The following is a 605-nucleotide window of genomic DNA, read 5'->3' as shown; positions in this document are numbered from 1 at the left end:
ATTGCTTTGATGATTTTAATCGATTAGGTAATATGACCAATCGATTGAATTAAGAAAAATTCCACATGCCTTACAAAATTCAATCGATTGAAGTTTGGGAACCCTAAATTTCAATCGATCGAATTTCTAACAAACACGATTTTTCCAACTCAATACGTATGTAATTGGATTAATGATAAAACGGAAAAGCTCTACATACAAGCCCTAATGGCTTGTATGATTTACAAGTTCATTAAACAATAAAATCAAAATATGTGCTGCTTCAGGTACGTTGATTACACGCGCTATATAACATCGCGCGTATATCTAACTACCAGATTTAAAATATTTCTTTCCTTTTTCGTTTTCGTTATTTTGAGATTTCGTTGTTCTTCTTCTTGCGCGTCTTCCCTCCTTCTTCTCCATCGTTCTTTTCCTCTCCTTTTCTCACTAGCATCTTCTTCGTTTAGGTACCTTTTTCTCTCTCTGCAACTCGACCTTCGTTTTCTATTTTTGATTTGTTGTTTTCTGAAATCAAAGTTTGATCTCGTTTTGAAGATAATGGATCATTCAACCTCAGATTCTCAGCTGAATGCAGGCGAAGTGGATTATGAGTCAGAATCTAA

The sequence above is a fragment of the Arachis ipaensis genome, chromosome B05 (genome assembly GCF_000816755.2).
Source record: "Arachis ipaensis cultivar K30076 chromosome B05, Araip1.1, whole genome shotgun sequence".
Lineage (NCBI taxonomy): Eukaryota > Viridiplantae > Streptophyta > Magnoliopsida > Fabales > Fabaceae > Arachis > Arachis ipaensis.
Note: the sequence above shows the minus strand (reverse complement) of the source record.